The following is a 23,784-nucleotide window of genomic DNA, read 5'->3' as shown; positions in this document are numbered from 1 at the left end:
TCCTGCCATGAGGAGGTCTCTGTAAATGAGTCTTAGCATTTCATCACAGTTCACTGAGTGGAGCTGCCATTATCAACCCCATTGTTCCCTGTTCTTAGTCTCTCAGGATCCCCAGTGTGATGCTGGCAATGAGTGAGCACCGTGCACCAGCTCCTTTATCCAGGCTGCCTCATCACAGCCACCTTGCAAGATAGGCTTCCCTGTGCCCATCTTATTAGATGGGGAAACTAAGGCTTAGTAAGGGAGAGATACAATTCAAATCCAGACCTTTCAGATTCCAAAACCTGTGCTCTTTTCACCACTCCATGCTGCTTCTGAGCTCGCAGGCCACCAAAGCGACCAGAGCCTTCTGACCACTCCATGTGGACAGAACGCTTGGTAACCAAGAGGAAATGAGACCCTTGATTAAAGAGAATTCATTTCGGAGCTACACATCTTTTTCTAATGCTAACTTGTCTTCAAATGTAATGGCTGTTGTTTTTATTTTCCAAGCTTTTAAGAAACCACTTTGCATTAGCAACCCACTTGCTGATAGGTAGCAAACATTGCTGTGATCTGTGTCCTGATTTTGCTCCTGGCTATTCCTTCCCCCCCCTACTCCCAGCTTGCCCATTCTTCTATTGATCCCAGTAGAAATGAGGGTGAGTCACTGTTGAGTTTTCCAAGGAAACATGCTCACATTTTGTCCACACACCATGGCAATGGTCAGAAAAACACAGCATTGTGCCCTGCATGCCGTGAATCCAGGCAGCACAGAGGCTTGCCTGGGATGGCGTTGATTGTTGCCTCACTTGCCCATGTGTTTTCTAGCAGGGGGGCTGGATTATTCATCCTCCTTCTTCCCAGGGGGAAATGAATGTCTCATTACTGATCAGGAGTGAAAGCTAAGGCCCCTGCCTGCTGCCTTGATATGCAGGAGAGAAGAAGCAGCAAATCCAACCCTAGAGTCGAGGACAGAGGCCGTGGTTATAGTTCTGACTCCCATTTGCTGTCTAGGTAGCCCTGAGCAGATCACGATACCTCTTTGGGCCTCAAACTCTCTCTCTGTCAAATGGCCGAATGCCTGCCTACGTATATCACCTGGCTGTTGAGAGAATCAGATTTGGCAATAGCTATGAAAGTACTTCAGTTGTGAAGTAGCTATGTCACTCTTCTGAATGGAGAGGCAATGACACATAATAGAGATGGGCCACCTGACACAAATCTACTCTTTACTTGAGAATGGCATTTAGTATTATTGTTATTGGTATTAAAATTAGCCTGTTATTGAGATGGCCTGGACCAGCGATGGTAGTGGAGCCTTCTGCTTCCACTTCAGAGACTTCTGCTTCCAGCCAACATGTAGGTACAGCTTGTGGACTTACCCTCAACAGTAACACCAAAAACAAAATATATGAAAAACAATTTTCAAGACATTGAATATTAGGCAACCAGGGATGGTGACCCCAGAGAGATGAGAAACAAGCAAAGGTGAGCACTATGACTGCCCCAGCTTATGCCCTTGAGAGACTTTCCAGCCCTGCACAGGGAGGGGGACCCAGGTTGAGCCCAGTGACTCCCTGAGTCAAGGACACAGAGCTATGAGTCCAGAAAGACCAAGCCAACCAGAGTTCACAGGACAGAGCACCAGAGAGGAGAGGACTTCACAGAGATAGAACTCCAGAGATCTGAAGAATCCTCCTTGAGAATTCAGCATATTCCTGATTGGGGTAGGCATGTGAGAAAACTACCCAAAACCAGGGAAAGAATGATTTGAGAAGATGAAAGGAAACAGTGCCTGGCAGCACTCACACAGAAGTGGGAATAGAGCCTATTCCTACTAGTCAAACTGGAAACCCCCATCATTCATGGAACACTTGGTAAAGTGTCCACAAGGGTCTTGCATCAGTAACAGGAAATAATTAGCCCTAAACTAAAAGCTGCTTTGTTTCTGCCTAACAAATCTTCAAGCAAAACCCAAATGGGTCAAACTATTTCCAAGTAACTTAAATGTGTTCCAGAACAAAGCTCAAGAATATTGATAGGGATATAAAAAATTCAATACCCAACATGTTAAAATTCATATTTTCTGGCATCCAATCAAATATTACCATGCATGCAAATAAGCAGGAAAATATGACCTATAATGAGAATAATTAGTCAATTAAAATAATCCAGAACAAACACATATTAGAAATTGCCAACAAGGACATTAAAACATTTATAGCTAAATCTCATAAGTTCAAAGGATGGACATGAAATACATTTGTTAAAAAGCCAAGTTGAACTTCTAGAGATTAAAAACTACAATGTCTTTGACTTTAAAAATACACTGGATAAGATTAACAGCAAATTAAACATTGCAGAAGAAAAGATTAGTTAACTTGAGGAAACAGAAATGAAATAGAAAAAGAAGAATTTTTAAAATGAAGAATGTAGCAATGAGACAACTTCCAATGGCCTAACATACTGGTATTTGGAGTCTTTCAAGAAGTGTGGGGCAGGTGGGAGGGCAGAAACAAAAATTTTATAAACTGATGGCCAAATCCTTTCCAAATTTGATGAAAATTATAAATCCACACAAAAAAGCTCAAAGAACCCCAAGCACAAGAAACATGAAGAAAATTACAGCAAAGCCATACCAAAATTGCTCAAAGCCAGTGATAAAGAAAATGTTAAAAGCATCCAGAGAAAAATAGCTCATTACCTACAGAGGAATAAAGATAAGGATGACAGTAGATTTCTCACCAGAAACAATGCAAGGGAGAAGACAGTGGAGCAACATCTGTCAAGTACTGGAAGAAAAAAAAAAAGTTGTCAATCTAGAAATCTATATCTAGTAAAAATATCTCCAAAAATTAAACAAAATAAGTCTTCTCAGACATATAGAAGCAGAAGAACCAGCGGATCCTTACTCCAACATATCTATCACCCACAGATTTGTACTCCAAGAGATTTTTCTTCAAGGAAAAGGAAAATGACATCAGATGGAAATATGGGTTCACACAAAAGGAATGAAGAGCACCAGAAATTGTATTAATTGTGGGTTTTGCCATTAAAAGTAATTGCAAAAGGCTGGGTGTGGTGGCTCATGCTGTAATCCCAGCACTTTGGGAGGCCAAAGTAGGTGGATCACAAGGTCAAGAGATCGAGACCATCCTGGCCAACATGGTGAAACCCCATCTCTACTAAAAATGTAAAAATTAACTGGGCATGGTGGTGCGCACCTGTAGTCCCAGCTACTCGCGAGGCTGAGGCAGGAGAAGCACTTGAACCTGGGAGGCAGAGGTTGCAGTGAGCCGAGATAGCGCCACTGCACTCCAGCCTGGGTGACAGAGCAAGACTCTGTCTCAAAAAAAAAAAAAAAAAAAAAAAAAACAAGTAATGGCAAAAACTGTGGTTACTTTTTCACCAACCTATAACTACAATGGTAAATATATTGTCCTTGTTGTTTATGTTTACTTAAAAGATAGTTGAATGCTTAAATAACAACAACATATTATGAACTTTATAATGTATGTGTAAGTAAAATAAATGACAGCAATATCACAAAGGACAAGATGGGAAAAATGGGAGAATTCCATTGGAAAATTCTTCTACTCTACCTGAAGTGCTGTACTTGAAGGTAGACTATGATGAGTTAAAGATTTGTACTATAAACTCTACAACAACCACTAAAAGAGCAAACTGAAAAATTTTAGCTTATAATCCAACAAAAAGTATAAATGAAATCACAAAAATGTCCAATTTTAGTCCAAAAATATTTTGTCTTCATTTACTCCAGTTGGAGGCAGAAAATGAGGGAAGGGAGAAAAGAGAACAAATGGGACTAGTAGAATACATATAAAAAAATAATAGGCTTAAATCTAACATATCAATAATCACATTTAATGCAAATGGTTTAAGCACAACAATTTAAGAAATTGTCAAACTGGATTAAAAAAAAGAAAGTTTCAACTATATGCTGGTTACTCAGAAAAAAAAATGTATTTTAAATATAAAGATACAAATAGTTTTTTTTAAAGGATGGAAACATATATACCATACTTACACTGATCAAAAAAAAAAGTTGAAATGGCTATGCTAATATCAGACAAAGTATGCTTCAGAACAAATAATATCACCAGGGATAAAGAAGGTCATTCCAAGAGGACAGAGCATCCCTAAATATTTATGCACCTAATAGCAGAGTTTCAAAATACAGAAAGCAAAAACTGATAGAACTGCAAAAGAAAAAAAAAATCAACAAATCCACAATTATGGCCGGAGACTTCAAAACCCCTCTCTCAATAATTGATAGGACAAGTAGACAGAAAACCAGCAAGGATACAGAAGATTTGAACAACACTCTCAACCAAGTTGACCCAATGACCATTTATACAGCACTCCATAGAACAATAGCAAAACACACATTCTTTACAAGTACACACAGAATGCTTACCAAGATAGACCATATTTTGGGCCATAAAACAAGCCTCAATCCATTTAAAAGGATTCAAGTCATAGAAAGTATGTCCTGTGACCACAATGAAATTAAATTAGAACAATAACAGAAAGATAGCTGGAAAATCTCCAAATATTCAGAAGCAAAATAACACACTTCTAAATAATCCATGGGTGAAAGAAGAACTCAAAAGTGAAATTAAAAAGAATTTTGAAGTGGTTAAAATGAAAACCTATCATATAAAAATTTATGGGATGCCACTAGCACAATACCAAGAGGTAAATTTATAGAATTAAATACCAATATTAGGAAAAGAAGAAAAGTCTTAAATCAATGACCTCAGCTTCTGCATTAAAAAACTAAAACAAAAAGAAGAGCAAATTGAACCAACACTAAGCATGGCAAGGAAAATGATGATTCCAGCAGAAATCAATGAAATAGAAAAACAATAGAGAAAAACAAGGAGGTCAAAAGATTTTTTTGATATTAATAAAATCGATAAACCTCCTACCAGAATGATCAGAAAAAGAAAAAGCACAAGTTATCATTAAACGTGAGGGAGGCAACACAGCACAGACTCCATGTGTACAAAGGGTGATATAAGAAAATTATAAATAACTGTATGCCAATATATTTACCAATTTAGGGCTTGGCACTGAGTCGCAACTGCTTAAATCCACAATCACTTATTTTGGGTTTGTTTAGTTCTGTTTTGAGACGGAGTTTTGCTCTTGTTGCCCAGGCTGGAATGCAATGGCACAGTCTCGGCTTTCTCACCGCAATCTCCACCTCCCAGGTTCAAGTGATTCTCCTGCCTCAGCCTCCCGGGTAGCTGAGATTACAGGCAAGTACCACCATGCCCAGTTAATTTTGTATTTTTAGTAGAGATGGGATTTCTCCTTGTTGATCAGGCTGGTCTCAAACTCCTGACCTCGGGCACAATCACTTATTTTCTATTGCCTCTGGGTGTTGCCTTCACAGTGACCAACCATCCTGGCTTGCTCATGACTGAGGGTCTTTGGGGAAGTGAGACTTTCAATTCTAAAACTGAAATTATTGGTCAACATAGGCATGCATCCTATGTCACCCAGAAGCCCACAGAGGGACCTCACTTACCAGGTTTGCCCTGGCCCTTGTGCTGTCTGGGTTGTCTGAGTGGGCAAGCATCTTTGTTTGACCTCCTCTCAGTACTGGCTCCCCTAGGTCAGAGACAAGGTCTTGCACAGAGCCCTCTCTCTCCAGGGCCCCATGCAGCAAATACACCTAGTTAATCCTCCCCTTGCTTTGGGCCCAGGCTGCTCTGCAGGGGTTGTGGACTACTCAGAAAAGGTTGCTTGATGATGCACTAAAGAAGTCATTCCCAACAGCCAAGGCAAAGTGGCTTCGAAGGAACAATTAACCTCGTCCTGGCCCACCTCCATCCTCTCATTAACCGTGAGGATTCACTTCTCTTCTTTTTTAACTTTGTAAAGTTTCTGCTTCTCTCTACCCTAATGGGAGTTCCGGTATATTTCAGGAAATTGAGACATTCTGGAAAGTCAGACTTTACAGGCATCCCTAAACCTGCTTCACCCTCACTTAGACACCCTTGGTGGCTCCCTACTGAAGTGGTTGAACTGCACTCTAAAGAATAAAGTGTGGTTTCTTGAAGCCAAAGTTCAAGGCCTCCTGTGATCCAGTTTCATACTTGATGTGATGCTCTGTCAAAAAGAGCTACTCAGTGTGCCCTGCTGGTTCCTGTCTCTGAACCTTACCTGCCCTTTTCTCTTTCTCAGAATTCCATCTCCTCTAGCTCCTCATATACAAATCCAACACTTCCTTCCATGCCACCTCCTCCAGGAAGCCTTCTCAGATGCCCACAGAGGTCTTTTCCTCTGAACCAACTTTGTCTGTGGCCCTTGGTACACGAGTTATTGATCCACAGATGTCTCTTGACTCCTGGATTCCAATCCTTCTTTGAAAGCAGAATCTCCATCTTTCAACCCTTGCCTAGACTTGGCCATTCCATGAGTTGGCCCTATTATTTATCTGCAAGAACTCTATTTCAGCCATTATAATTGTCTTGTCAGTGCCCCCAGAGAGCCATGCTCACCAAAGATTCTGGTCTTTTGCCTGTGATGTTCCCACTGCCAGCGATGCCCTTCCTTCAGGCCTGCTTGGTAACTCATTCATCATTTTACAACCCCAGGTTTACCTCCCAGACTCCCCAGGCTCCTGCCTGTTGCCAAGAGGGCACTTTCTGCCCTGTAATCACCCAACTTTTTGTATCTCTGTCCCCTGACTATACTGGAGCACCTTGAGGGCATCTTTCATTTTCCTCACCTTTATATCCCCAGAGTCCAACAGAGGACCTGGCCCCAGGAAGCATTTAGGAAATGTTTGCTGAATAAATTATTTTGCTTCAAAGCTCTAATCCATGGTTTCCAGGTATAGTAAGTGGCTCACCTCCAAAAGCCTGCCCTGATTTACTTTATCCTGAACCAACAGTGGATTAACAAGGTTGTGTGGCCTTGGTAAAGTCACTTTTCCTCTGTAGGTCTTCAAACTATCCATCTGTAAAGTGAAGGCATTGGGTCTGATGGAAAGGGAGGGCCCTGCCAAGTTTCCCCTTTCCTGGTCCTGGTTCCATGACACTGAGTTTTTAGCCAAAAATCTTCAATATGTATGTGTCTTGTCTCTTTAAATGGCCCATGAGGACATCCTTTACCCTCCGGCCTAATCCTAGCACCAGGCTGGGTGGCCTCCAAAGCTCTACTAAACATCTGCTGAATAAATATTAGATGGGTCATGGGGTCCAGGACCTCGCCAACTGCTAACAGGGTGTGAATCCACACACCATGCACGCCAGAGTTTGTGTTCATTATCAGAGACAGCCATTCTTCTCCCAGGTACTACAGTTTTTAAAAGTCTTTACCCGGACATGTTCCAAGTTGTTCTCTCCAGCCCTCAGGGCTCACTACCAAGTCCCCAGTTCTGGAAGTTCTTCACTGCCCCTAAGCAATGAAACCATTGCCTTCCCCCAAATAAAAAGACATCAGCTCCCACAGGGAAGGGACTCAAAGGAGACGGGTTCACACTCCCCAAGAGGAAATCCTGATAGGAAATGTGGCCCAGGTGTCCCGCCATGGTGGAAAGCACATGGTCAAAGAGAGCCTTTCTGTTGTAGGTTGAAAGGGGGCTTGATGTGTGGCCTTCGCATCCCACTGGCCTGAGACAGAAGCCCAGCCCTGTCTTTATCACTGAGGGAACTTGTACAAGGGCCTTGACTTTTCGGGCCTCATCCGTCAAAGTGGAATGAAAATCATTCCAATTACAAAGGGCTCCTATGAAGGATAAATGGAATAAAAACTTTAAAAATCGGATATATAGATTGTTTTTCATTTTACTCCACTTTTTATTTTGTCAATTACATAGCCTGATTTTTCTCCAATTTTCTGTTTTCTCCCTCAGTTTGTTATGTCTCATGAGGCTAATGTTAATGACACATTCCCTTACCTCTACTTCTTGCACATGGTAGACACTTAATAAATACACACTGGATGAGTGAGTGGAAGTTGAGAATGGAAGTTGCCTCCCCTATCCTCCTCCAGATATTATTTGACTAGTAAGAATTCAATCATTTGGGAGGCCAAGGCAGGAGGACGGCTTCAGGCCAGGAGTTTGAGGCCAGCCCAGGTGACGTAGCAAGACCCCCAACTCTACAACAAAATAAAAAATAAAAATTAGCCAGATGTGGTGGTGTGCACCTGTAGTCCTAGCTATTTGAGAGGCTGAGGTGGGAGAATTACTTGGGCTCAGGAGTCCGAGGACAGCCTGGGCGTCATAGTGAGACCCCAATTCTCAAAAAAAAAAAATAGCTGAGAGTGGTGACATGTACCTGTAGTTCCAGCTACTCAGGTGGCGAGATGAGAGGATCACTTGTGCCCAAGAGTTCAGGCTGCAGTAAACTACGACTGCACCACTGTACTCCAGCGTGGGTAACAGACCAAGACTTTGTCTCAAAAAATATGTATGGTCAATCATTTTCAATAAATACAGAGCCCCTATTATGTGCCATTAACTTCAGTAAATTAAATACACTCTCAAAAAAAAAAACTGCCTATTAAGTGTGATATGTCCCCATTTTCCAGCTGAGGAAACTGACAATAAGAGAACTTAATGACCTGCCCCAAGCCACCAACCTTCTAAGTGACCAGGCTTTAATTCAAGCCCAAGCCTCTCTGTAACTCTGTGTTCTTAATCATTCCCCACAGTACTGTGCAAAGGACATATCACCTTTCCATTTCAGAAGCTCTGTATGTGCATGACTGTAAACTTGGAAAACATAGAAAAATAAAAAGAATAAGATGTGGACCACCAAAATACATCCTGAGTTTAATACTTCAAAATCGTTTTTCAGTTATCTTTTTCTGCATATAGTTTTGTGGGTTTGGTTTTTGGGTTTTGGTTTTTTTAGAGCCATAACCATACAGTATAAGCAGGTGCTCCTCTCCACTCAACATTATGTTGGAAATGTCATTATAACATACTCTCCATATCCATCATTTTAACAATTGCATAATATTTCTATCAAACAGACGTATAATTTACTCATCATCCCTCTATTGTTGAATATTTGAATTGCTTTATCTGTTTTTGTTATTATAAATAATATTCTGCTGAACATCTTTGTGCAAAGAGCTTTGAGATTATTTTCTTAGGCTAACTTTAATTCCTTCTTTAGGCTAGTTTCTGGAAGGGTGAGATGACTACATCGGGGTAATGAGCATTTGCAAGGCTCTTGAAAAAAATAGTGCCAAATGTATTTTCCCAAAGATTTTCATGTAAAAAACAGAAGAGAGAGTAGGGGCCGAAAGGAAGATAGATGGTTACTAGAGAGCTGACAGCCACAGACAAGATAAACCAGGGCCTGCCAGCAGTAGAATTGTATTACGAGCTGAGTCCCGTCAAAGTGAAGTGATAAGAAGCAAAAAAGATGTTTGGTGTTTTTTGTTGTTGTTTTGTTTCTTTTTTGTTTGTTTGTTTGTCTGTTTTTGTTTTTTTTTTTTTTACTTCCCAGAAGGGAGAAAAAACAGTGGTAGAAAATTGCATATAGATGAATGAAGTAAAGGTATTTTCAATCACTCTTAAGAGTTGGCTTGCTAAAAAATAACAATCCATGGAAATCTACTCTTACCAAACAAATCTACCGTCGTTTTCCAGTGTGCCTCGCCTCTGAGCATTGACAAAGGAGGCCCAAGTTCCAACTTCAGGTCTGTCATTGAACAGTTGTGCCTCGGTTTACCAGCCTGCCTTACCTACCTCCCAGGGGTTATTATCAGGATAAATAAGCTTGTGTATATGAAAATACTTTGTAAAAGTTCAATCACTTCTATTATTTCCTGGTCAAAATTAATTTCCTCGTTAATTACCATTCCATGGTACAGGGACTTTCATGGCTATACAGAGGGCATCTGGCATACATAACTTTTTTTTAATATGTAGTTCTGAAAATAGACTTACATCAATGTATTAAAAAGATGTCTGCTTAACTTTTACTGGGAAACTCGAATTTGTAAAGTGAGGCACACTCAACTTCATTCTGAATCTGTGCAGGTTCAGCCTCAGTCCTCTGTGCCCTTCCAAATGTCCCACCTCTAATGCCAGTAGAAGTGTGCTGACTCTGATGGCCTCTGGAGTTGGGCTGGCCTATGACTATATGACTGGGCTATGTGACTGGGTTACTTAACCACTGAGGATCTCAGCCATAGCTCCTCCGCAGAACTTCCTACCCTGGAGGTCAGCCCCGGAGGCAAAGCCTGAACCAGAACCATTCCATGCGGTTCAACTGACAACCACTGGGCTTCTGCTCGGAAATGTTCTTTTCTCCATTCTCTGGACGGTTGTTCCAGAAAGGGCAGTTCCTCTGCCCAGAAAAACCTTGGAAGACTCTGGGGTTTGTCAGTCAGTCATCACAACAAAGCCAGCCGTGCTAAGATGCTATCCAGCATCTTAAAACTCTTCCATCGGCTTCCAGCCATCATGTTCATGTCCACCTCCCTGGACAGTTAGGAAAATGACAAGCACATAGAAGTAGAAGAGATCTAAAGATCATCAAGTCCTTCCCCTTGACTTATAGTTCAGGTATGGAGGTTCAGAGGGAGTGATTTCACACTGCTCCTTACCACACTAATATTCGAAGTATAGAATGAAGTTTTCCTAAGCTAGTTGTACTCCAACTTCAGTGTGTGTTAGAGGCAGCCAGGAAGCAGGTCAAATGCATTCCTGGACCTCACCCCACACCAACTGCATGGGACTCTCTCAAGGTGAGGCCCCGGAATTTGCATTTCTAACAAACCTCCCCGTAATGCAGATCCTCTTGCCATTCAGTGCCCAGAGCCCTAATTTTATAGCAGACAGCCCTCATTTAGCTCGTCTCTGCTGCGGCTTCCACTCCCTTCCCACCTCCTTAAACACACACACACTCACATACACACACACACATACATACACACACCATTCACACTGGGCCTGTTGATGCTGTAGAAGTAAATAAACAGGCAAGTTCAAAATCTAGAGAGACCAAAGTACAATGTGGCCTGGGCCTCTCAACAGATGGTGGGTAGCTCTGGGAGATAATGCAAGTGACAGCATCTGTGAGCCCCTCTCTGGCTTCAGAAGGAAACCCTGGGTGACTGGAGAAGAGCTGAAAACGTGCTCAGCTCCTTCTGATGACAGCAGCTCACCTGCTTGTAGACACCAGTTCAATGGGGTATTACATTCCTACATAATGTAATAGCCTATTCCGCTCATTAATTTCTTTCCAAGAGCAATCCTAGATGGGAACTGTAATCGATTCCTGGCGAGTCATTCATTCTTTGGCCAGTAAACTTTATAGGGCATCCTAGGCCACCAGCCCTGAACACCCAGCACATGACAAAGGGGATGTCAGGTTCTCTAACATCAGGGCATAAGGAGCTTGGAGAAGGTTCACAGAGAGCCCCAGCATGGCTCAACCTGTGCCCATTCCCTAAAGAAGGCTGAATCCTCTTGGGCCAGGGATGGGGGTGGCTGGGAAGTGGTTATCTTTCCCCCACCCCAAACCTTCAGGAGTTAATGATCAGGCAAACAGCATTAAGCATGTCCATTTTTAACTTGGACACTATCACTTCAATTCGTTTCTAAGTTCTATTGTTAATTTCTGCCTGGATTTTCCAATACAGAGTGAATTTCATACACACACACTCAGCTGTGTGTCTTTGGGTGTGTTGGTGTGTCCACCTGTGGCTGCAGCAAAATCTCAGTGGAGTGGGCTGGTTGGGTCTTTGAATGAGGAATTCAGAGATAAGCCAGAAAACTGAAGCCTAGCCCCACCTCTGCAGCCAACTGCATGACCAGAGGCAAATCACTTGGCCTTTCTGGACCTCGGTTTTCCCATCTGTCAAATAGGTTGGACTAGATGAATGGTTCTCAACCTAGCTCCAGCATGATAATCCTCTAGGGAGTTTTTGAAAAATACTAGTACTTGCAGCCCATGCCAGAACAACTGAATTCTAATCTTAGTGCTGAGTGCAGGGCTTCTGTGATTTATAAAAGTATTCCCAGGTGATTCTGATGCAGAGTGCGGTTGACAACCACTGCCCTGGGTGATCCAGCTCTGCTATTCAATTAATTCCACCATTTATCATGGAGGAGACAAGACCGAGAGAACGTGGCGCAGTTGCTTTTCTTATGATTCCCGTGAAGAGAGGCCAAGGGCAGAAAGGCTCAAACGGTGCCATCTGGGATTCAATTTAACTTACGAATTTCCTGAATAAAAAAGAAAGGATGTCCTGAATATAAAAATCAGACGCCAAGCCCTGGACTTGAGGTTTCTTAATAGAAATACACTGCCAAAGAACGATCACTTAAGCCCTGGAGTTTGAGCTTACAGTGAGCTCTGATCATGCCACCACACTCCAGCCTGACTGACAGAGCAGGACAAGTGGAAGGACAAGTCAGGAAAGCTTCCGAGAAGAGGCAGGGCGTGAGAGCCTCATCTGAAAATTCAGGCATGACACAGGAATGTGAAACAGATGGGGAGCAGGAAGTTCTCAGAAGGCTGGCTGACCCCAGAGGCCCTTGGTAACCAGAAGTGACAGTTGAGGAACGAGGAGTCTTGGAGCAGGAGAGGAAAAGGTGGCAACTGAGCTAAGAGGTGAAGGGCTTCCCTGGAGTCCAAGTGAGTTGGGTGGCCAGCCCTGAGTTGGGGACACCTAAGGAATCCCTGTACATGCAGCCATCAGGGCAAATCGGACATACCCTAGGCCAGGCATTTGGCAAGGAGGGGTTGCCCGAGGCATAACAACCATGAATTCTCGATGTTTTGAGCTTGTGAAACCTATGAATGTGACTCCATTAGATACAACAGACTGGCCTGCATTGTCTTCCCGGAGTGCTGGGAAAGGGGTAAGCCACCCCAACATCACCCCTGGGAAATGCATATAGGAGAGCTGTGACCCAGGAGCTGACATGGGCTGAGTGGAGGGGAGGGAACTGACCCAAAGCCATGTGGCCAATGGTGATGGAAGCTCCTTGAACCTGCTAATGGCGTGGCATGAAAAGTGTTGAGAATTCCTCCTGCCCGCCCTACATCACGCCCTGAAATAAAAGCAACCATGTAACAAGTTGCAAGCCTGCAAAAGACTTTTCTTCCCAGGCTGTGGCGTAATTGATCATGCCCATTTCTCATCAGGGTCAATAAAAGAGGACATCTTACCCCAGTTTTTATATCTGAGTGATGGTTTATAAGCCAAGTGACTGAAGTCTAAATAACGAAGCCATGTTTACTTGATAAATGAAGTGCTGGAACTCCCGAGACGCCACATTTGCTAAACCTGCACCATAAGCTTTTCTGTAATGATAAATTCTCTCTGGTGTCAGGCAAAGCTGAGAGCCACATGCACCCCCAAGGACAGTCTTCTGAAGAATTGTGGCTCGCACACAGGAAAAACTCTGAGTATTGATTTCCCTCACATGACTGCACTATGTTAGTGGTAAAATCATAGAGTCCTGGGATGCTGAAACTGGAAAAGCCCTTAGAGGCCCTCAAGGACTATCCCTTGCTAAGCAAGCTCCCAATTTTATTTATGAGGAAACTGAGGCCCAGGGAGGGAAAGTTACCTTGGTAACTGGTTTGGCAATGACAGAGTCCAGAAGTTTAGTCATTTGGGCCCCAGATTTGGGCCAGCCCTGGGGAACAGTAATCAGTCACCTACCTACCTCTCCAAAAAGCTTAAAGGCTGGCAGGAGGTGGGCATGTCAGGCAATAAATACAATGTGGTGTTGCAAGTGTGGGGATAAAACTCAGGCTGAACACCAAGATCCAAAAGCAGAGGGAATGGGTGCAGAATGCATCTTGGCAGAAGGGCACAAACTGAACCTTGAAAGCTGGGTAGATGGTTGCAGGCTGACAAACAGAAAGAACAATCCCAGCAGGGATACAGGAGAGCAAAGGTAGGTGTGGCATTATGGTGAAAGGGAAGAAGATGACGCATTTATTCTGGATTATGTCTGAAGTGTTAGATGGCTAAGTATTAAAAGCATCCAAATTAAATACTTAGCAATCAGAAACGCTTGCTTCACTAGATTTTGCTAACTGCCAATCATGTTGAACTGAATTAATGTGTCCCTTCTTCTGAAACTATTAAGGTAAATAATTAACAGTAAAGCTTCCTCTTATAAAGGCAAAAAAAAAAAAAAAAGAGTAAAGGCAGAGCGTCTACAAGAGCCTGATGGTTGGTTTACGGGAAGATGAGACTGGAGGTAGGAAGGCCCATCAGAGAGAGTCGTCTGAAGAAAAGGATTTTGGATTTTACCAGGGAGGATGATGATATAATTGAGTCTCCATTTTGATAAGATCAGGTGGAGGTCAGATTGGAGGAGGGTATATGGGAGACAGAGGCCAGTTAAGAAGCTCTTGCAATAGTCCTGGAGAGAAATGATGAGCTTCAACTTAGAGAAGAAGGGATGCTTGCATTGACTTGGGAAAATGGAATCTGTAGGTCCTTCTCACACCTCCAGTGGAGGCTAAGGGAGAAGGAAAAGGGGCCAAGGTCCTTTTTAAAAGAGACTGTGTTCTTCCTTCCAACCCCCAACAAGAATAATTTGTCAAGTCTGAAAATTAAGAATCCATGTAGTTAGTGTTCTTCAAGTTATAAGCTAAATTTCCATACAACATATCTCAGAGGTGAATTGCAATGTGCTATCTAGTTAATAGAAGCCATCCTACTAACTCAGAACAGACTGCCGCCTGGGATTTTCTTGAGTTGGATAATTTGAGTTCTGTTAAATAAAGTATTGTTTACTAAGAAAACTATTTTAAAAATTTGCCTGTATTAGGCAGGGGAGGCTAACTGTTGTAACAACCCTTAAATCTGAGTGGTTTAACACTAACACAATAAGAATGTGTTTCTCACTCGTGTTGCAGTCCAGTGCAGTCGGCACTGGGGCTGTTCTCCATGCTGCCATTCAGGGACCCAGCCTTCTCTCAACTGGTGTCTCTGTCCTCCTCTAGGTTTTCAGGCTCATCTCTCTTTAGCTATCAACTGGTGAAAGAGAGAGCACATCTATTCAACTGCCTCAGTCAAGTGATCCCACATCACTTCTACTATACCACATCTCAATGATGAGAACTAGTCACATGACCCTCCTAGATGCAAGGGGAGCTGGGAAAAGCAGTCAGCCCAGGAAGAAGGTGAGAACTCCAATACTGGAGTACTGCCCTAGTTCATCTGTGCAGTGAACTCACAAGTTAGCACATGGCATTTTCTTAATGAAGATGCTCTGGATGCCCACTAGAGCTCAGTGGGCAAGATTTGTCTAGCCACCCCCGACCCAAAGACCCCAAACAAGCAGGGACCTCATACCCTGGAGGTCACTGGGTAGAGGCTGTGTCCATCATCCTGTCCTCTGCCCTATCCAACCTGAAGAGAGAGTTTTGCCCTCCACCTGCCAAGTTCCTCAATGCCAGGAGCTTCCTGTTCTGCACATGCTCCTCCTAATAGATGACTCTTCCCTCTCGAATCCACAGGAGACAGAGGCTCTAAGGCAGTTGTCAAGAATTACTGCAGCCCAGAGAAAGGACTGGGAGAATGAGAGTGATTCATCAAGAAGACTTATAAGCCGATTGGGCAACTCATGATCAAAGCTGTTTAGCTACCCAAAGGGATAGCAGAATAAATTACAGCCAGAAGAATTAACAATTACAACCTTGGCATCTTGCATTGTGAAGGCTCATTCCAGTCACCTGTCACCAAGCTTTTAAAATTTAGGGGGAAGCATCTGGGGGTGCCTGACTCTTTGTGTTTATATCTTGTTTTCAACAACTGAAGGATGGGTTTCTGAGAAAGAGAGTGAGATAGGTATTTATAAATGAAATATTTTCCTTGGGTTCCTCTTTTCAGACCCATTTTTTTCTGCGGTCCCATTTGATTTCTAGCAGTCAGTGGCTCCTAGCACTGGCTTTCCATAATGTGGGCTTTGCTCTTTTTCTCTTCCCGCTACCGTCACCGTCAAGTAGCTAATGATTCATAAACAGGCGTGACAGCACGCACATGTAGCTGCCACATAAAGGGCCCTGGATAAACCCTTTGTGAAAATCATGGATCCTTGAATAATTGAAATAATGTCTGCCCTGACCCAAGGTTGGGTGAATTTTACAGACTAGATTTTCTTAAGGGAGACAAATTTTTTCTGTCCTCTTTTGCCAATGAGGATCTCTGCTATATTGACCACCTGCTATATGTCATACAGGCAGTATGCTAGATTCTGTTCTTATGTCTCATAAAACCCCTCCGATGAATAATGGTATTCCTATTTCACACAGAAGTAACTGATACTCAAAGAGGTTCACTAACTTGCCCAAGGTCACCAAGCTAGCAGGTGGCAAGGATGAATTTCAAGCTTAGAAAGTCTGACTCCAACCTCAACCCAGTCCCCAAATGAGGTGCCTGCCTACAGGAGTCTCAGGAAGACGCCAGGGAGTAAATCAGCTTATTAATATTTTGTAAAGCTTCTAGGAGATGACAAAACTTGGATTCACAGGGCTGTGGATGGTGTGATAGTCAATTCAGGGGTCTAGTTTGCAGTGTATGGGATCATCTTCTTCCTCACACAGTAACCCAGAAAGAGAGCTGGGCAGGGCACAGGATGGGGAGACAGCTGGTTCAGGGTGCAGTAGGACCAGGATTCAAAAGACTTGGGTTCTCATTCAAACTGTGCCTCTGACCTGCTAAATTATCTCTAGAAAATCACTTTGCCTTTGCAAGTCTGTCTTCAATCTGTAAAATGGTGATGATATGCCTGTCCTCCATTGAAAGGGAAAGAGACCCTCAGCAGAGCATTCTGAGACATACAGAAATCTCTCATCGGGTCTCGGAGAAGAAGGTCTATCCAGGGGCAATGGGCATCACCTGGTATTAGACAAGGAGAGGTACCTTGGTATGGGGACTGTAGGATAGTGGTGCAGGGCTTCAACATTAGACTGTTGAAATCTAAATCCTAACTCCATGACTAGCCAACAGTAAGACCATGGGCAAGTTTCTTCATGTCTCCATCTTAATTTCTTCATCTGCATAGCAGGTAACAACAGTACCTACCTCATACCTAATCTATGCAAAGCACCAGGACCAGAGGGTGTCCGTCCAACCTTCCCTGCACCCTTACCCTCCCACACTTTCTCATGGTGTTTCCATATACCAGTCTCCCCACCACCAAGCAGGAGGGCCAAGGGCCATGGAACAATCTCAAGGAGCCAGACTTGAATGAGGGTTATTTGTTCCTCTTTGAAAAGCGAGCACCCAGGATTTCCTCATGGTCTAACAGCATGCATCTGCTCATCTATGATGTTACAGATTTGCAGGGGATGTTTCACTTCAAAGACCACTTCATCAGAGCAGCAGGAAAGACATCTGAGCATTTTGTAGTTAAAGTCAATATTGCTTACGATTTCTTCCAATGCTCTTTCCAACACCCCTGCGTTAGGGAAGAGAGAAGTGGGGTAGGCAACCTAACATTTTTGAGCACAGACTATATGGCAGACCCTATACATGCAATAAAGACACTGAGGCCTATAGAGGGGATGTCACGGGCCATGGTCATCCAGAGCCAGGATTTGACTCTGGTTGATCCCAATCCAGACCGTGGTCTCTTGGGCATACAAGAGAAGGGATGCCGCCAATACATTTTGTCAACCGAACTTGCCCTCTCTTACTATGACTCCAGCATAGAGGTGTGTTTTCAGAGGCGGGTGGGAGCTGAGGAATGGCCTCTCAGTTTAGATCTATGATCTGGGAAATTTTTCCAGCGGCCACATTCAGGTATAAAGAAAACCTCAGCAGAAGGCTCAGCAGGTTACATCATCTCAGTTGAAGCTCCGGAGGTTGGGCTTCAGGTCTTCCATTGAGGTCTTCCTCAGGGTGAGCAGGCTTACCCGACACCATTTTCTTTCCTAACATTCCCATCTGGTTCGAAAAGCCTTGCCCTGATCCTTGGAACCACTAGGGGGCAACAGTGAGCAGGAGACAGATTGCCCAATGTCACAAAAGAGCACAGGCATGAGGAGTCTCTTTCCCCTTCATCCCTTCCCTGTCCCACCCATCTTGCCATAATTCCCAAATGGTGAACGGCATGAGGGATTTCTCTTGGTGCAGTCCTGGGGAAGAGGAGGACATTTTGGAGCGCCTATTTTATGCGAAATGCTGCAGTGGATGCCTCAGTCAATATGTTAATCTCATTTAACACTCTCTGTAACCCTATAAAGTAAAGCTAAGTATTCCCATTGTACAGATGAGGAAACTGAGACTCAACAACATTTTTAAAACTTACCCATGGTACACAGGCAATAATAACAGCAGCTGCCACTGACTGAGCACCAGCTGTGTTCCAGGCACTGTACTGAGCCGTTTGTAATCATGAGTCCATTTGCTGTATCTCATCAAATCTAAGGCAACTACAACTCTAAGGGCCAATATTATTTTAAGTGACAGTAGGAAAGAAAAACACTGCTAATTAAACTAAACACAATGCTAAGAGGCCATTAATGGTAAGGGATTATAGACATGTTAGGATACAGAAAAATATGCATCTTAAAATGATGAAACATAGAAATTCTCAAACAGTGAGATACATGCTGTTATTCCCAGTTTATAGACAGGGAAACTGGGCCAATAAATGAGACAGCCAGCCCCAAACCTAGGTCTACCTGAGGTACACAGCCTAGTCTTTAACCACACCATGCTACTCCCAAGTATTGACAAAGAACCCACTGCGTTGCATTGTGCCAACACTCCCCTAGGACATTCCACTCAGTCTGAACAGCAAATCTGTGAGGCGGTACTGCTGTCCCCCTTCTACAGACGAAAGGGCAGCTGAGAATTAAAATCCAGACCTGCCCAATACCAAAGTCCACGCTCTTTTCACAACGTTGCATGGTACACCACCTGCCCCTTCCTGCCTCTATGATCCCCAGATGACCTCATCTGGAAGCCCACATGGCATCCTGTGTGGACACTGATGTCACTGGGTTGAGCCCCTGCTGGAAAGGTGAGAGTGCATGTCCTTCTTGGGGTCCAGCCAGAAGGGCAGAGAAACCTGGAAGAAAATAATACCTAGGACCAGACCCTCTCTATCAGGTGAAATTGACAGAGAATTCGCTCTCTGCAGTCACACCGCACAGTCCAGGCAGACAGGCAGGCCCCTGTACCAGGGACAAAGATCCAAACCCAACCTAGAACTCTAGGCCCTGGGATGGGCCCACAGGACCCAGGGAGAACTCTCATCCAGAGGGTGCTGGGGAAACTAGTCAGGTTTTTAAGACTCAGGGCTCTAGACCTGGAGCAGATTTCAAGGACTAGACTGCACCACCACCAGTGTAATCTGTAGCAGGTGACATGGTCTCTCCTGACTGAATTTCCTTTTCTGGAAAATGAGAGTAATAACCATAACATGCATTAGGACATACAAGGCCCATCCAGAAATTGAGTCCCTTACCTGGATTTTACTATCAAAATTCTTCCTAGCTGTAGGTTGGTCCCGAGAGATACATTCAAGCATGAGCTCACTGGCCATCCCCAGTTTCCTACGGCATGATCTTCAGGGACAAGAGGTCCTAGTGAGCAGTGATTAAGAAGCTATGGGGCTTTACTGGTTCACAAACTGAAGTGTGCCTGTCCATGAGAGAGATGAGAGATTCTGTCTTAGTCAGCTCAGGGTGCCATAGCAAAATGCCACATATTGAGTGCCTTAAACAACAGACACTTACCTTGTCTTATTTCTAGAGACTGAAAGTCTGAGATCAGGGTGTCAGAGTTGGTTTCTGGTGAGGACTCTCTTCCAGGCTTGCAAACAGCCACCTTCTTGCTGTGTCCTCACATGGCCTTTCCTCAGTGCTCACGTAGACAGAGAAAGAGCTCTGCTGTCTCTTCCTCTTCAACAGACATCAGGGACTACAACCTTATCATCTCACTTAACCTTAATTATCTCCTTAAAGGATCTGTCTCCAAAAATTGTCACACTGGGGGTTAGGGCTTCAATATATGAATTTTGGGGAGAGGAGACAGACAATTCAGTCCATCACAGATACAAATGACTTCGAACCTCTGAGGTAGGTGGTGTATTTATCTTTCCATTGCAGTCCTTCCTAATGGTCAAAGCATTCAAGATTACATCTATGAAGGGCAGCATCTGCCCAATTCCCATTCAGAGTTTTCATGACGCACCCCAGAGACATTAAAACCAATGCCGGCAGCCACGCCAGACAACTAGCTCAGCCATATGCAACTGAAATCCTTTAGTGGAAAAGAAAGGCTCAGCTATATACAACTGAAACCATTTAGTGGAAAAGAAAGTACTTTACTTACTGTAAAGTAAGGCCAGGCATAGTGGTTCATGCCTGTAATCCCTGCACTTTGGGAGGCAGGGAGAATTGCTTTTTGAGGTGGGAAAATTGCTTGAGCCCAGGAGACAGAGGGCACAGTGAACTATGATGGTGCTGCTGCACTACAGCCTGGGTGACAGACCCTGTCTCCAAGAAAAACAAAAAGTTGGGGGAGGGATCTGTAAAGAAGCTCCACCCCATGTGAGACATGTGCCCTAGTATGCCAAGGATTGTAGCATTTCTAGGCATGAGGACAGGGAACTCACCCACTCTCAACTCTGAGAGGGAAGGGGGTCAAGAACATAAAGTTTGGATCCCACATTTCACCCTGGCAGAATCCCATAAAAGCCACACATGTTTTATGCCTGTAAGCATCCACTATTCCCCCACTGAAAAGATCCAGGAAGAGGACAATAAAAGATGAATTTTATGGCAACTGCTTGGTGCACACAGAGCTTCCTGCGAGGCCATCTCAGGGGCCAAGGGATGCAGCAGAACCTTAATCATGCGGCGTCACGAGCGCAGGGAAGAAACTCATCCAGCTCTTGAACCTGGGCTCTGGGGTTGGTTCTGCCCTATGGGCCCTCTGCCCCTGCAGTAGTGTCCCAAAGGGAGAAGGCGACTGGGGCTCATTCTGACGCCTCTGCCCGGCCTCCAGCAGCCTCCCTGGTGGAGTGTCGGGCGTGGAATTGTCAATCTGCTGCAGCTGCCACTCAAGGGAGAATTAGTGTGTGGATTAACTGAGGCTGCACACACAGAGACCCTGACAAGTTGCCACACATGCAGGGGCTCAACAGACATCCCCTTCCTTTTTTATTCAGGGCTAAGCCCTGAAGCTTGGTGCTGGGTCAGCTGAAAACAAATCTGTTCTGAGGCTATGGAGGGCTAATGCTGGGGTGGGGGAGCATGGCTGGAGAGGAGGACAGGCAGGCTGCAGAGGCCAGAGCTGGGCAGGCTTCCCCTGAATTCAGCTCCCCACGCACACACACCCCGCACCCGCTCACACACTCCCAGCCTGGGCAAAAGCCACCCTAGGACAAGAGACACTCCTTCATTCCCCACTCAGAGGGGAGAAAGTAGATTTTGAATAGAGCAAAAGCCAAAATTGCAGCAAATGCATTGAGGTGTGCTCTACTTTAAGAAAACCCATGAAGCAAATATTCCAACCTGGACCCAACTTCCATTTCAAATACATCCATTGAAAAAAGCAAAGAAATAAAAGGTCACTATTCCAAAAGAGATAGTGAATGGAAGCCAATTTATACTCCGACAAACAGACTCCTGACCCCACCCCAATCCCCTGCCCTGCTCACTCATCCAGGAACGTCTCCATTGCCGTGTAAACGTAGTATGTGTAATCTATGTTAAGGGGAAGAGCGGGATGATGGGAACTGAAAATGGATGACTAGCTAAGGAGCAGTCAAGCCCCAGATGGGGCCACAGTACAGGGAAACAAATAGTTCAGGGCTGCGCCTGTGCACTCTCTGGAGGCTTCATTCACACCTTAGTCGATGTGAGTAGAACCTCTTGCAGTTGCGCAGTGCATACTCTGCACAGCTGTACCCGGCAGCTCTGAGACTGTCCAATTCACATGGAGAAAGGTCACTTCTCCTGACCTCTTCAGATTCTTCAGCTGAGGGTGGAAGTTGGACTCAGGAATTTTCTTAGAAAGATGGAAATGCAACCAGAAAAAGAAAAGGAGGAGGAGAAGGCAGTGCGGGGAGAAAATGCAGGACAGAGATGCAATCTGGAATGAAAATTGCCCCTTTCCAGCTTACAGAGGAGTCAGGACTCTCCCACTCAGTACTATGTCTTGAGGACCCCAACAGCACTGGCGGGTCAGATGGTGGCCCTCCCCATGACCCTGGCCCAGAAAAGACAAAGCTGATCACCTTGCCTGTGGCTGGAGGGGCTGAAGAAAAGCTGAGCTCTGAGAGGTAAAGTGCCTGGCCGGCCCCTCATTAGCCAAGCCACGCCTGCATGACTCCAAAACCCAGGCTCCTTCCTGTGGGCAAGGCCACCTCCCCACCCACATCCCTGGAACACTTCTCCTCTCCCTGTTTCAATCAACAAATCACACACGGAGGCAATTTGCTGGGAACATGCTTCCGGCAGCACCAACAGCAGTCACCCAAGAAATTGTGTCCCAGTGAAGATGTGATTATAATGGTGCGTCGGCATGCACAGGCACACTGAAAACGCTCTTCTCACTGAGGCGGCTCTTTCACTGGGGAGAGGAAGGGAGGGCGTGGATTTAACAGGAGCGATACCTACTAGTGATATGTAGGATTCACAGTATCATTTAACAGGGGTGATACCTACTAGTGCATGTGTAGGATTCACATTAACAGCTATGGAGAACTGTTCAGGCCCTCAGCTGGTACAGTGTTGGGGCTGCTCCATAGGCACCAGGCATTGCACCCCAGCCGGACACTCATCCACACGCCAGCCTTGCTGTATTGCCTGAGGCTGCCCCACCAGGCTGGGCCTCTTTATACCTCTGTGTCTTTGCACATGCAGTACCCTCCACCCAGAACACCCTTCCCACTCCTGATCTGCCTAAAAAACCATACAGTCTTTCTAGACTCAGCTCAAAGGTGACCATCCCCTCCAAAAAGTCTTTTCTGAATGGCACTCCCAATTAGACCACACCCTCCTCAGTGCCCCCACTATGCCTGGACATTATGACCCCACTGTAGCATTTGCTTGGTTATGGGCATGTCTGTTCTTTTAGACTAAACCCCACGGGTGTAGGAATCATACCTTATTCATCTTCATAGCCTCAATTCCTAGCAGTGTTTCTGGAACAGATTAGGTGCTTAATAAACGTTTATTGGGGCCAGGCACGCTGGCTCATGTCTGTAATCCCAGCTTTTAGGAGGCCAAGGCAGACAGATCATTTGAGGTCAGGAGTTTGAGACCAGCCTGACCAACATGGTGAAACTCCATCTCTACAAAAATACAAAACTTAGCTGGGCATGGTTTCAGGTGTCTGTAATCTCAGCTACTTGGGAGGCTGAGGCAGAAGAATTGCTTGAAGCCAGGAGGCGAAGGTTGCAGTGAGCCAAGATCTTGCCATTGCATTTCAGCCTGGGCGACAGAGCAAGACTCACTCTCAAAAAAATAAAAAAAAATATAAAACGTTTATTGGACATATAGAAGGTGGGGGCATGGGAAGATGGATGGATGGATAAATGGATGGATGGATGGACGGATGGATGGATGGATGGATGGATGGACAGATGGACAGATAATGGGTGGGTGGGTGGATCGATGGACAGATGGAAAAAAACTGCAGAGGCTGTCTCTGCTCTTATGACATCAAAGCTTAAAGGATTCTTGCAGAGCTCTAGAGGTATATCTAGAGCCAGCAAGGCCCAAGATAAAAGTCGTGTTAGAATGAGTCAAGTTATAGTCTTTCAAAAAAAAATCCTCTTGCTTTTTTGCATAACCAATTCACATTTTT

The 23,784-nt window shown here is 44.5% G+C and overlaps 1 protein-coding gene across 2 annotated transcripts in view; it reads left to right on the top strand.

Annotated features, from left to right (window-relative positions):
• LOC105485175 (acid sensing ion channel subunit 2) overlaps positions 1-23,784 on the top strand; it is a 1,135,324-nt gene that overhangs the window by 1,080,882 nt on the left and 30,658 nt on the right. The gene's annotated exons all lie outside the window — the stretch shown is intronic.

Source organism: Macaca nemestrina, chromosome 17 (genome assembly GCF_043159975.1).
Source record: "Macaca nemestrina isolate mMacNem1 chromosome 17, mMacNem.hap1, whole genome shotgun sequence".
Lineage (NCBI taxonomy): Eukaryota > Metazoa > Chordata > Mammalia > Primates > Cercopithecidae > Macaca > Macaca nemestrina.
Note: the sequence above shows the minus strand (reverse complement) of the source record. Positions and strands in the feature narration are given on the sequence as shown.